At 47.4% G+C, this 13,561-nt stretch overlaps 2 protein-coding genes across 3 annotated transcripts in view; one reads left to right on the top strand and one right to left on the bottom strand.

Moving 5' to 3' along the window:
• Positions 1-271, bottom strand: part of SMC4 (structural maintenance of chromosomes 4) — a 77,725-nt gene extending 77,454 nt beyond the window's left edge. Inside the window, exon 1 of the mRNA XM_038747939.1 lies at positions 248-271. The gene's annotated coding sequence lies outside the window, so the exon portion shown is untranslated. The remainder of the gene's footprint in view (positions 1-247) is intronic.
• Positions 272-671: 400 nt separating this feature from the next.
• The window catches only part of IFT80 (intraflagellar transport 80), a 184,130-nt gene continuing 171,240 nt past the window's right edge, over positions 672-13,561 (top strand). Inside the window, exon 1 of one of the 2 annotated variants that reach the window (XM_038749271.1) lies at positions 672-744. The gene's annotated coding sequence lies outside the window, so the exon portion shown is untranslated. Of the gene's footprint in view, positions 745-12,432; positions 12,503-13,561 lie in introns of those variants that run through there. The other variant, XM_038749279.1, reaches the window with a different exon arrangement.

Raw genomic sequence — 13,561 nt, forward strand, 5'->3', positions numbered from 1 at the left:
AATTAAATAGAGTGAAAAGATATGTACAAACATATCTACAGGTGCTGTGGGGAAGGGAGGGAGGTAAGATGGGGGGATGGAGAGGGGGACGAGGGGGAGAGGAAGGAAGGGGCTCAGTCTGGGAAGGCCTCCTGGAGGAGGTGGGCTCTCAGCAGGGACTGGAAGGGAGGAAGAGAGCGAGCTGGGCGGAGGGGGGGAGGGATTGGGGGCATTCGGGGCCCGGGGGAGGACGTTCCCAGGGTTTTACCTGGGAGGCCGGCCGGTCGGCGGCTCGGGCGGCTCCGGCTTCTCCACTCGAAAATGGCGCTCAAAATCCAAACTCGAACCGAAATTCGTTACAAACGCGCGCGCGGCCTTCTGGGAAGCGCCGATTTGAAAAAAGTGCGGCGGCGGCGGGGGGCGGCGGCGGCGGCGGCCATCTTCGCTAGCGCGCAGGCGCCGCGGTCCCGCCCGCTCGGCCGGCTCGGCCGGCTCTCGGGGCTGGGGGAGCCGAGCCCCGCCGCCGTCGCCGCCCAGAAGACCTGCCCGGCTCCGACAGGTGAGAAACTCAACGGGGGAAGCAGCATCGGGGGCGGGCTCGGTTGCCTAGCAACGCCCGGGCGGGGAGCGGTGGGGGGGGGAGACCGAGCGGCTGGAAGTATCGCGAGAACGGGGAGAGCGGCCATGAGGAAGCAGTCGCTATGGAGACGGGGGAGCGCGCCTCGCCTCGGCTGAGGAGAATCGGCCGCCGCTTGGGAGCGGGAGGTAAGCCAGGCGCCTGTTTTCCTCCTCCTTCGTCATCATCAATCGTATTTGCACTGTACTAATCAATCAATCAATCAATCATATTTATTGAGCGCTTACTGTGTGCGGAGCACTGGACTAATCAATCAGTCGTATTTATTGAGCGCTTACTGTGTGCAGAGCACTGGACTAATCAATCAATCAGTCGTATTTATTGAGCGCTTACTGTGTGCAGAGCACTGGACTAATCAATCAGTCAATCATATTTTTTGAGCGCTTACTGTGTGCAGGGCACTGGACTAATCAATCAATCAATCATATTTATTGAGCGCTTACTGTGTGCAGAGCACTGGACTAATCCATCAATCATATTTATTGAGCGCTTACTGTGTGCAGAGCACTGGACTAATCAATCAATCATATGTATTGAGCGCTTACTGTGTGCAGAGCACTGTACTAATCAATCAATCATATTTATTGAACGCTTACTGTGTGCAGAGCGCTGGACTAATCAATCAGTCAATGATATTTATTGAGCGCTTACTGTGTGCAGAGCACTGGACTAATCAATCAATCATATTTATTGAGCGCTTACTGTGTGCAGAGCACTGTACTAATCAATCAATCATATTTATTGAACGCTTACTGTGTGCAGAGCGCTGGACTAATCAATCAGTCAATGATATTTATTGAGCGCTTACTGTGTGCAGAGCATTGGACTAATCAATCATATTTATTGAGCGCTTACTGTGTGCAGAGCACTGGACTAATCAATCAATCGTCTTTATTGAGCGCTTACTGTGTGCAGAGCACTGGACTAATCAATCAATCGTATTTATTGAGCGCTTACTGTGTGCAGAGCACTGGACTAATCAATCAATCGTATTTATTGAGCGCTTACTGTGTGCAGAGCACTGGACTAATCAATCAATCAATCATATTTATTGAGCGCTTACTGTGTGCAGAGCACTGTACTAAGCGCTTGGGAAATATAGAGACAGTCCCTACCCAACATTGGGCTCACAGTCTAAAAGGGGGAGACAGAGGGGGAAAAAAAAAAAAACCAAACATACTAACAAAATAAAATAAATAGAATAGATATGTACAAATAAAATAAATAAATAGACTAAGCGCTTGGGAAGTACAAGGTGGCAACATATAGAGACAGTCCCTACCCGACAGTCGGCTCACAGTCTAAAAGAATTTAGACTCTATTTTACTTGTACCTATCTATTCCATTTATTTTATTGTGTTAGTATGTTCGGTTTGGTTCTCCGTCTCCCCCTTTTAGACTGTGAGCCCGCTGTTGGGTAGGGACCGTCTCGAGATGTTGCCAACTTGGACTTCCCAAGCGCTTAGTACGGTGCTCTGCACACAGTAAGCGCTCAATAAATACGATTGATCATGATGATGATGATGATGATGATGAGAGTCTCCCTGTCTCCCCCTTCGGCCGTTATGGCCGCGCGTTCTGAGGGAATGATGATGATGATGGCGGCATTTATTAAGCGCTTACTATGTGCAAAGCACCGTTCTAAGCGTCGGGGAGATTACAAGACAATCAATCGTATTTATTGAGCGCTTACTGTGTGCAGAGCACTGTACTAAGCACTTGGGAAGTACAAGTTGGCAACATAGAGAGACAGTCCCCACCCAACAGTGGGCTCACAGTCTAAAAGAATTTAGACTCTATTTATTTTACTTGTACCTATCTATTCCATTTATTTTATTGTGTTAGTATGTTTGGTTTTGTTCTCCATCTCCCCCTTTTAGACTGTGAGCCCGCTGTTGGGTAGGGACCGTCTCCAGATGTTGCCAACTTGGACTTCCCAAGCGCTTAGTACAGTGCTCTGCACACAGTAAGCGCTCAATAAATACGATTGATGATGATGAGAGTCCCCCTGTCTCCCCCTTCGGCCGTTATGGCCGCGCGTTCTGAGGGGATGAGGATGATGATGGCGGTATTTATTAAGCGCTTACTATGTGCAAAGCACCGTTCTAAGCGCCGGGGAGATTACAAGAGAATCAATCAATCGTATTTATTGAGCGCTTACTGTGTGCAGAGCACTGGACTAAGGCTTGGGAAGTACAAGTTGACAACATATAGAGACAGTCCCTGTAGAGACAGTGGGCTCACAGTCTAAAAGGGGGAGACGGAAACAAAACCAAACATACTAACAAAATAAAATAAATGGAATAGATATGTACAAGTAAAATAGAGTAACAAATATGTACAAAACATATTCACGTTTTGTTTTGCCGTCTGTCTTCCCCTCCTAGACTGTGAGCCCGTTGTTGGGTAGGGACTGTCTCTATATGTTGCCAACTTGTGCTTCCCAAGCGCTTAGTACAGTGCTCTGCACACAGTAAGGGCTCAATAAATACGATTGAATGAATGAATGAAAAGTGGCTTGCCCAAGGTCACACAGCAGGCTATGATGTGCATCTAGATTGTAAGCCCGCTGTTGGGTAGGGACCGTCTCTATTTGTTGCAAACTTGTACTTCCCAAGCGCTTAGTACAGTGCTCTGCACACAGTAAGCGCTCAATAAATACGATTGACTGACTGAATGAATGAATATTTTGTACATAAGAGAACTTATCTGTGGTCAGCAAGGCCAGCTTCAGCGGGCTAGTGAGTGCTTAATACAGTGCTCTGAACAGAGCAAGTGTTCAATAAATGCCATTGATGGATTGATGGTCTCATGGGGGACTGAGGAAGGTGATCAGGAGCAGTCTCTGGTTCCCAAGGAGCCCATCCGGTTGCTCCAGAAGCTATTTTGGGCGCATCGCCTCTCCCCCTCGTCCCCCCCTCCATCCCCCCCCGTCTTACCTCCTTCCCTTCCCCACAGCACCTGTATATATGTATATATGCTTGTACATATTAATTACTCTGTTTATTTTACTTGTACATATCTATTCTATTTATTTTATTTTGTTAATATGTTTGGTTTTGTTCTCTGTCTCCCCCTTCTAGACTGTGAGCCCACTGTTGGGTAGGGACTGTCTCTGTATGTTGCCAACTTGTACTTCCCAAGCACTTAGTACAGTGCTCTGCACACAGTAAGCGCTCAATAAATACGATTGATTGATTGATCGATCAGGAGCAGTCTCTGGTTCCCAAGGAGCCCATCCGGTTGCTCCAGATGCTATTTTGGGCGCATCACCCCTCGTCCCCCTCTCCATCCCCCCCCCCTTACCTCCTTCCCTTCCCCACAGCACCTGTATATATGTATATATGTTTATACATATTTATTACTCTATTTATTTTACTTGTACATATCTATTCTATTTTATTTTGTTAATATGTTTGGTTTTGTTCTCTGTCTCCCCCTTCTAGACAGTGAGCCCACTGTTGGGTAGGGAGCGTCTCTATATGTGGCCAACTTGTACTTCCCAATCGCTTAGTACAGTGCTCTGCACACAGTAAGCGCTCAATAAATATGATTGATGGATCGATAGGGACTCTCTATATGTTGCCAACTTGTACTTCCCAAGTGTTTAGTACAGTGCTGTGCACACAGTAAGCGTTCAATAAATGCAATTGATTGATTGCTTGCTTGATTGAGAGTCTGCAGCCCTCGGAGGAAGGCGGGGGCCGGTCCTTTGGCGAGGAGGCCCTGGAAGAGGGGCCCGGGCTGAGCCCAGGCATTGGAGCCCAAGGTCCTGGGTTCTAATCCCGGCCCCGCCAGTGTGTGACTCCGGTCAAGTCACTCCTCTGGACTTCAGTTCCTCATCTGGAAAATGGGGATAATAATGATGGCATTTGTTAAGTGCTTACTATGTGCAAAGCACTGTTCTAAGCTCTGATAATAATAATGTTGGCATTTGTTAAGTGCTTACTATGTGCGAAGCACTGTTCTAAGCACTGATAATAATAATGTTGGCATGACCCCCTTCTAGACTATGAGCCCACTGTTAATAATAATAATAATAATAATAATGATGATGATGTTGGTATTCAAGTGCTTACTATGTGCCAAGCACTGTTCTAAGCGCCGGGGTAGATACAAGGTCATCGGGTTGTCCCCTGTGGGGCTCACAGTCTTCATCCCCATTTTACAGATGAGGGAACTGAGGCCCAGAGAAGTGAAGTGACTTGCCCAAGGTCACACAGCTGACAAGTGGTGGAGTCGGGATTAGAACCCACGACCTCTGGCTCCCCAGCCCGGGCTCTTTCCACTGAGCCACGCTGCTTCTCTACTTACTATGTGCAAAGCACTGTTCTAAGCGCTGGGGGGATACAAGGTGATCAGGTTGTCCCATGTGGGGATCAGCCCCATTTTCCAGATGAGGGAACTGAGGCCCAGAGGAATGAAGTGACTTGCCCAAAGTCACACAGCTGACAATTGGCGGAGCCGGGATTTGAACCCATGACCTCTGACTCCAAAGCCCGGGCTCCTTCCACTGAGCCACGCTCTGTGCAGTCGAGACGCGGTCATGGGTGCAGTGGAATCCAGCAAGGGTTTTATCATCATCATCATCATCAATGGTATTTATTGAGCGCTTACTATGTGCAGAGCACTGTACTAAGCGCTTGGGAAGTACAAATTGGCAACATATAGAGACAGTCCCTACCCAACAGTGGGCTCACAGTCTAAAAGGGGGAGACAGAGAACAAAACCAAACATACCAACAAAATAAAATAAATAGAATAGATATGTACAAATAAAATAAATAGAGTAATAAATATGTACAGACATATATACATATATACAGGTAAACAATTTTATGAGGTTGGTGGAGGTTCTTGAGGAGTAGGGAAACTAGGGATGGGCTTTGAGGAGGGAGTTCAAAGTCTGTAACAACCGAAGAGGGCACTGGGCATGGATGTCGATAAGGTTGAAGAAATGATTTGGTTGCGCAGTTTAAAAGCAGAAAAGGATAAATTTGAAGTGGACAAGGTTGGTCTTATATGTAGATTTTCGCCCGCAGCCCCCCGAGGCTCGCGTAAGGAAGGGAACTGTGAAGGTGATCCAGGGCTGTGGGTTAGCGGTACCGTCAGTGCCATCCGAGGCCCGGCACGGGGCTGTAGTTGCCCCCGTCACACTCTACAGAGAAGCAGCATGACCTAGTGGGAAGAGCACGGGCCCCGGGGTCGGTCGACCTGGGTTCTAATCCCGGCTTCACCTCCTGTCTGCCGGGTGATCTTGGGTCAAGCCGCTAAATTTCTCCGTGCCTAGGTTACCTTGGAGAAGCAGCGCGGCTCAGTGAAAAGAGTCCGGGCTTTGGAGTCAGAGGTCATGGGTTCGAAGCCCGGCTCTGCCAGTTGTCAGCTGTGTGGCTCAGGGCAAGTCACTTCACTTCTCTGTGCATCAGCTGGAAAATGGGGATTAAAAGTGTGAGCCCCCCGTGGGACAACCCGATCACCTTGTAACTTCCCCAGCGCTTAGAACAGTGCTTTGCACATAGTAAGCGCTTAATGCCATTGTTATTTTTATTATTATTATCTTTAAAATGGGGATTAAATACCTGAAGGGACCGTCTCTATATGTTGACAGCTTGTACTTCCCAAGTGCTTAGCACAGTGCTCTGCACACAGTAAGCGCTCAATAAATACGATTGATTGAGAGTCTGCAGCCCTCGGAGGAGGGCGGGGGCCGGCCCTTCGGCGAGGAGGCCCTGGAAGAGGGGCCCGGGCTGAGAGGGGGGCGAAGACGCGGCCAAACAACGGGGGGCTCCCCTTCCTCACCACACTCCCCCCCCCCGCCCCCCCCGCAACATCCCCCTCTTAGAGAAGCAGTGGAAAGAGCCCGGGTTTTGGAGCCCGAGGTCCTGGGTTCCAATCCCGGCCCCGCCAATGTGTGACTCTGGGTAAATCACTCCTCTGGACTTCAGTTCCCTCATCTGGAAAATGGGGACAATAACGATGGCATTTGTTAAGCACTTACTATGTGCAAAGCACTGTTCTAAGCTCTGATAATAATGTTGGCATTTGTTAAGCGCTTACTATGTGCAAAGCACTGTTCTAAGTGCTGATAATAATGTTGGCATTTGTTAAGCGCTTACTATGTGCACAGCACTGTTCTAAGCGCTGATAATAATGTTGGCCTGACCCCCTTCTAGACTGTGAGCCCACTGTTGGGTAGGGACCGTCTCTATATGTTGACAACTTGTACTTCCCAAGTGCTTAGTACAGTGCTCTGCACACAGTAAGCGCTCAATAAGTACGATTGATTGATTGACCTCTGACTCCAAAGCCCGTGCTCTTTCCACTGAGCCACGCTGCTTCAGTTCCTCATCTGGAAAATGGGGATAATAATGATGGCATTTATTAAGCGCTTACTATGTACAAAGCACTGTTCCAGGTGCTGATAATAATAATGTTGGCATTTAAGTGCCTACTATGTGCAAAGCACTGTTCTAAGCACTGGGGGAGATACAAGGTGATCAGGTTGTCCCACGTGGAGCTCACAGTCTTCATCCCCATTTTGCAGATGAGGTAACTGAGACTCAGAGAAGTTAAGTGACTTGCCCAAGGTCACACAGCAGACATGTGGCAGAGCCGGGATTCAAACCCATGACCTCCGACTCCAGAGCCTGTGCTCTTTCCACTGAGCCACGCTGCTTCAGTTCCCTCATCTGGAAAATGGGGATAATAATGATGGCATTTATTAAGCGCTTACTATGTGCAAAGCACTGTTCTAAGCGCTGGGAGAGATACGTGGTGATCAGGTTGTCCCACGTGGTGCTTACAGTCTTAATCCCCATTTTACAGATGAGGTAACTGAGGCTCAGAGAAATTAAGTTACTTGCCCAAGGTCACACAACAGACATTCATTCGTTCATTCAATCGTATTTATTGAGCGCTTACTGTGTGCAGAGCACTGTACTAAGCGCTTGGGAAGTACAAGTTGGCAGACATGTGGCGGATCCGGGATTCGAACCCATGACCTCTGACTCCAAAGCCCATGCTCTTTCCACTGAGTCACGCTGCTTCTCTAATGAAGACTGAGCCCCCCATGGGGCAGCCTGATCACCTTGTAACCTCCCCAACGCTTAGAACAGTGCTTGACATATAGTAAGCGCTTAGTAAATGCCATAAAAAAGAGGGAGATGACACGTGGAAGTGGAGAGAGCAGGGAGGAGGGGAAAACTGGATGTCTCATCCTAGTGCTGTGATAGGCAGCGAGCGGAATGAAACAGTCGGGGCACTAGTTCGTTCATTCAGTCGTATTGATTGAGCGCTTACTGTGTGCAGAGCACTAGACTAAGCGCTTGGGAAGTACAAGAAGCAGCGTGGCTCAATGGAAAGAGCCCAGGCTTGCGAGTCAGACGTCATGGGTTCTAATCCCGTCTCCTCCAGTTGCCAGCCGTGTGACTTTGGGTGGCATCTGGAAAATGGGGATGAAGACGGTGAACACCCCGTGGGGCAACCTGATCACCTTGTAACCTCCCCAGCGCTTAGAACAGCGCTTGGCACATAGTAAGCGCTTAGTAAATGCCGTAAAAAAGAGGGAAATGACATGTGGAAGTGGAGAGAGCAGGGAGGAGGGAAAAACTGGATGTCTCGTCCTAATGCTGTGATGGGCAGCGAGCGGAATGAAACAATTGGGGCACTAGTTCATTCATTCAGTCGTATTGATTGAGTGCCTACTGTGTACACAGCACTGGACTAAGCGCTTTGGAAGTCCAAGAAGCAGCGTGGCTCAATGGAAAGAGCCGGGGCTTGGGAGTCAGAGGTCATGGGTTCTAATCCCGTCTCCTCCAGTTGCCAGCTGTATGACTTTGGGCATGCCACTTCTCTGGGCCTCAGTTCTCTCATCTGGAAAATGGGGATGAAGACAATGAGCCCCCCCCGGGACAACCTGATCACCTTGTAACCTCCCCAGCGCTTAGAACAGTGCATTGCACATAGTAAGCGCTTAACAAAGCCTATTACTAGTATTAAATCGGCAGCAGGTAGAGACGGTCCCTACCTACCAACAGGGCTCCCAGTCTAGGAGGAGGAGACAGTGTCTGCCCTCCATGTGAGCCCACTGCTGGGTAGGGACTGTCTCTATGTGTTGCTGACTTGTACTTCCCAAGCGCTTAGTACAGTGCTCTGCACACAGTAAGCGCTCAATAAATACGATTGATTGATTGATTAGGGACTTTGGGAATGTCCAGGCCAGTAATCCATGCCGGGAATGGCCCCTTCTCTCCAGAAACAGGCTCCAGCCAAAATCCCTGGGTTTGAATCCCGACTCCGCCACTTGTCAGCTGGGTGACCTAGGGCAAGTCACTTCACTTCTCTGGGCCTCAGTTCCCTCATCTGGAAAATGGGGATTAAGACTGTGAGGCCCCCGTGGGACAACCTGATAACCTTGTATCCACCCCAGCGCTTAGAACAGTGTTCGGCACGTAGTAAGCGCTTAACAAATACCATCATTCATTCATTCATTCATTCAATTGTATTTATTGAGCGCTCACTGTGTGCAGAGCACTGTACCAAGCGCTTGAGAAGTACAAGTTGGCAACATATAGGGACGGTCCCTACCCAACAGTGTAGAAGGGGGAGGCAGACAACAAAACAAAACATATTAACAAAATAAAATAAATAAAATAGGAAATATGTACAAGTAAAATAAATAGAGTAATAAATATGTACAAACATATACAGGTGCTGTGGGGAGGGTAAGGAGGTAAGGCGGGGGGGGATGGGGAGAGGAAGGAGGGGGCTCAGTCTGATCTGATTAGTCTGGTCAGTCTGATGATGATGATCATCAGTGAGCACACTAACATAGGTGCAGCTAAAGGACACCCAGGTATGTACAGCTCACAAGAGGTCACGTGAGTAAAAATGTTGCCAGATTTTGAAAATACCCAGGAATTTTGGTAGCTCAATCAACTGTTCATTCTCGAAAGGCTTCGTCGATTTAATTGCGATGCTTAGAAAGGCGTGTTGAGATTCTACGGTGCTGCAGTCAAGGCGAGCACTTGGTCTTGGTATTAATTTGGTTTCTTAGGCTACCTGAGCGTGGCTGCTGCTTCGAAATAGCAATTGCTTTGGCTGATAAAGGCAGTCATAGGCAAAGACATGAGCAGATCCCACATCCTTGAAATGGCATGATCAGCAATGGGGGGCATTCATGATCATCGTCAGTATTGAGTGCTGAGAGTGTGCCAGATGCAGTTCATTATTTTATTAACGAAATTAAATTAATCCTTGGGTGTGTGGAAAATGTTAAACAAGAAAATTCTGTGGCTCTGAGACTCTGAGTTCACCATTTCTTTGTTACGGTTTTGGGCACTTCAGGTTTTACTATAATAAAGGAAAAATATCTGCATAGCAATCGTGTAATTTCATTCACACACAGGTGAGTAATGACTCCTTTATTCCCTAAACTGAGAGTCCCCAAGGACTCTCAGAAGGAGTCAGAAGGAGGAGCAATGAAAGGAGTCCAGAATTTTGGGTTTAACAATAGGGAACCTGAGGCAGGTGTTGAATCGGGGAAGCCAGTATTCAGTACATATTTAGCATATTAGTTTCTGACTGTAGAGCTTAGTACAGTGCTCTGCCCACAGTAAGTGCTCAATAAATATGGTTGAATGAATGAATGAAAGATAGGTCTTTGAAGGGACAGTTGTTATGTAAAGACAGGAGACAGGTAATGTCAAGGAGAACTTATCCTGTCAAAGGATCCAGGAAAAACATTGGGACACATTGGAAAGTTGTGTCAAGCCCTGTCTAAGAGGACAGGTTGATCCCATAGGTGGAGATGTGCAACCTGAGAGAACCTGAAATTTCAGGTTAAATTAAAGAAGGGTTTTATGTATAGACACTCTAGTCTTTATTGGCTGGGCTAATGGAGCGGACAGAGTTTTTTAAGAGCAAAAAGTGCATCCTTAACCTCTCTGGAATCCCCCATCCCCATCAGTCGGGCTTCTCTTTGCACTTGCTACGGTTAACCTGCCCTACGATCTGATCTGCAGAATACCATCGCTTTAGCTAAGTGCAGCAGCTGGTTTGAGAATGTAGCAAGGCAAAGAAAACACCCCAGGAGCTGGCTGCAAAGCATAAACAGCTGGTTGGGGAATGTGGCGGATTAGTGAAGGGGAGAAAACAGCTCAAGGAGCCAGCTGCCAGCAGCCCAAGAACGTGGTGAAGAGGGAATGGGGCAAAAACATCCCTAGGAGCTAATTGTAAAGCAGAGCAGGGGCTTGGGATTGGATGGTGGGGGCAAAGCGTGGGTAATTGACCATGCAGTTAATCTATGCACAGAAAATCAGGAATTTACTGTATGTGTTGTATATACGTTGTGTGTCTTGTTTGGAAAGAGAGGGTGAAGCAAATTTTCTCTGTAGTAAAGCCATTCCCGGCTTATGCTTTACCTAAGAAGCCTGCTCAATGCATCAATGAGCGATTGAAGCGGGCCAACCTTCAGGGAGGGGTAAGCTGAGGATATTAATAGCCTCGGCTTGTCTGCGACAGTTGTAGAAGAAATAAATAATGGGCACAACACTAAATCATGGTGATATGAACCCCTAACAGCCGCTTCACATGCAGTCCCTTCGTGCTTGTCAGATAATTTCCTTGCAGAAAAATCTTTCAGGTGGACATTATATTCCTCAGCATCGTATTAAAGAAACTGATATCTAACCGTTTGAAACACACTTTTAAAAATTAGCCTTTTCTACTGGTGGGCAAGGTTTCCTTTTTGGAGGAAAGATACTATTTCAATGCAAACATGACGCAGTTTGAAGGAAACCGAACTTCAAAGTAGTACTGCGTTTAACTCCCAATTTTCTGTCCCTCTCTGTGCTAAGAATGTGGTTGCCTATTATTACCTGTGTAATAACCATAAGGTTTCTTAAAAAAGTGGGCATGTGATTTGTAGCACTGTGTTCTCCAGGTTCCTGTATAGTCTGGCCTCTGGCCAGTAGCCGTCCTAGAGCTGGCCGTTCTTCTTGTTCACATGACGTTCACCTAGCACACTTGGCTACCTGTAAGCAGTGGGTCGCACTGCAGGATATTCTGCTACTTATCATCATCATCAATCGTATTTATTGAGTGCTTACTATGTGCAGAGCACTGTACTAAGCACTTGGGAAGTACAGATTGGCAACATATAGAGACAGTCCCTACCCAACAGTGGGCTCACAGTCTAAAAGGGGGAGACAGAGAACAAAACCAAACATACTAACAAAATAAAATAAATAGGATAGATATGTACAAGTAAAATAAATAAATAAATAAATAAATAGGCGGCTGTTATCCCGGGCACTGCGCCACCGTCCTCAATCCACCTCTTTCTCACCTTGGAGAGGCAGGCGGTCAGTCAGTTGTATTGAGCGCTTACTGTGTGCAGAGCACTGTACTGAGTGCTTGGGAGAGTACAGTAGAACAATAAACAGACACATTCACTGCCCTCAACGAGTTTACAGTCTAGAGGCAACACTGAGCAGAGTGGTAAAAGTGGTTGAGAAATCCCAAACCGCCAGATGGGCAGGAGTGTCTGAGCCCCCAGTTGCCATCGTGGCAATGTTCCACTCCCCATTCTCTTCCTCTGTACCCTCTTTTGGACCGGCCCGGCGGAGATGATGCCTTTTTGGTATCAGACCTAAAATGCCATTTTCCACGGGTTCCTTGCCAGCTCACTTCTTGCTGGATGGGATGGTTTTCAGAGCTCTGACCTTGGTCCCTTTATTCTTCTCATGTCGTTTTCCATTTTGCAGATGCTGGATCTGCATGGCCACTTCTGAACTTTTCCTATTGCTTCCATTCACTTCGAAGTAGCTTGAATGGTGGCTTAAGCATTTGACCTGTTGAATTGCAGCCCCTCCCGATGGCCCCCAAGGTGAAAATCGTCCGGGTGACTTGGTACCTGACAAGCAGCGTGGCTCAGTGGAAAGAGCACGGGCTTTGGAGTCAGGGGTCATGGGTTCTAATCCTGGCTCTGCCACATGTCTGCTGTGTGACCTTGGGCAAGTCACTTAACTTCTGTGAGCCTCAGTTACCTCATGTGTAAAATGGGGATTAAAACTGTGAGCCCCATGTGGGACAACCTTATCACCTTGTATCCCCCCAGCACATAGAACAGTGCTTTGCACACAGTAAGTGCTTAACAAATGCCATTATTATTATTAATATTGCCATTCATCTTGTCAAATTTCATGTTGTGGCTGTCTGGAAAAGCCAGGGGGCTACCCTCACTCTTACCACCTACTAATCTGTGTATTTGTTAAGCACTTACCACGTTCCAGTCACTGTACTAAGCCCTGGGGTGGTACAAGCAAAATCGGGGTGGACGTAATCCCTGTCCCACATGGGGCTCACAGTCTCAATCCCCATTTTACAGATGAGGCACTGAGGCACAGCGAAGTGACTTGTCCAAGGTCTCACAGCAGACCAGTGGAAGAGCCGGAATTAGAACCCGTGACCATCTGATTCCCAGGCCCGTGCTCTGTCCACTCTGCCATGCTACACTACTCCTTCCAGTCACTGTTTATACAATTTCAAGCTCTTGTCTTATAAATAGAATAATGGTGGGTGAGGGTTAGGACTGGGTGGAAGCAGGCTGGAAAGAATGTTTTTGTGGTTGGTCGGGGGTGAAATCTGGCCATAAATCATTGACTATATGATGAAGGGCCACAGAGTGTCTGTGGCTCTTGAAGCTGGAAAGAGCCCAGTTTGAACACCTGTACATATATCGGTAAATGATAAAACGCACCTTGAATGCGCCACCCTCATTGTGAATTTTTAATTTTTAATTCCTAGCAGAAAAAGGCTTGGCTGTCTTATCATCTGGAAACCAAACTGAGTCAGCAATGTTATTGAAAAAGTCCATCTGGTATTGGGATTTATTATAATACTGGGAGTGATACATGCTGTTTGTTCTGTCCTTTCATAATAATAA

The sequence above is a fragment of the Tachyglossus aculeatus genome, chromosome 1 (genome assembly GCF_015852505.1).
Source record: "Tachyglossus aculeatus isolate mTacAcu1 chromosome 1, mTacAcu1.pri, whole genome shotgun sequence".
Taxonomy (NCBI): domain Eukaryota; kingdom Metazoa; phylum Chordata; class Mammalia; order Monotremata; family Tachyglossidae; genus Tachyglossus; species Tachyglossus aculeatus.